Source organism: Penaeus monodon, chromosome 27, assembly GCF_015228065.2.
Source record: "Penaeus monodon isolate SGIC_2016 chromosome 27, NSTDA_Pmon_1, whole genome shotgun sequence".
Classification (NCBI taxonomy): domain Eukaryota; kingdom Metazoa; phylum Arthropoda; class Malacostraca; order Decapoda; family Penaeidae; genus Penaeus; species Penaeus monodon.
This window is the reverse complement of record NC_051412.1, coordinates 37,826,538-37,827,009: the sequence shown is the minus strand read 5'-3', so window position 1 is coordinate 37,827,009 and position 472 is coordinate 37,826,538.

The following is a 472-nucleotide window of genomic DNA, read 5'->3' as shown; positions in this document are numbered from 1 at the left end:
ATTAAAAACAAGAACAATGCGAATAAGCAAAGATTATACACATTAATTCTTTGCCTAAGAATGCATTTTCAACTGCGTATCCTCTCATGCACACAGGCAAACCTTGTTTCATGCACCATATGAATCACAGGATTCTGTAACGTCAGCGGATGAATCATGCAGTCATGCATCCCTTCTCCTGTAAAGCTACACAAATATTCCTTCCGCTACAATGAAGAATAAATGTATAGATGCTTATTCTTATATATGAATAGGTTTTGGGAGATAAATAGAACATTAGATGGATAATCAACTGGAATAAATGAGCCAATAGGATAGCAAAATGTTGATGCGAGTGATTGGTGTGCTTGATCTACCTCGCAATCAGATAAAATCATTCCTGTAGATATGTAAGATTATTTACATCACGGTCAAAAGAATACTTGATTTCAATATATATCGTTGTCATTTCGGTATTCTAATCAATTTTTGT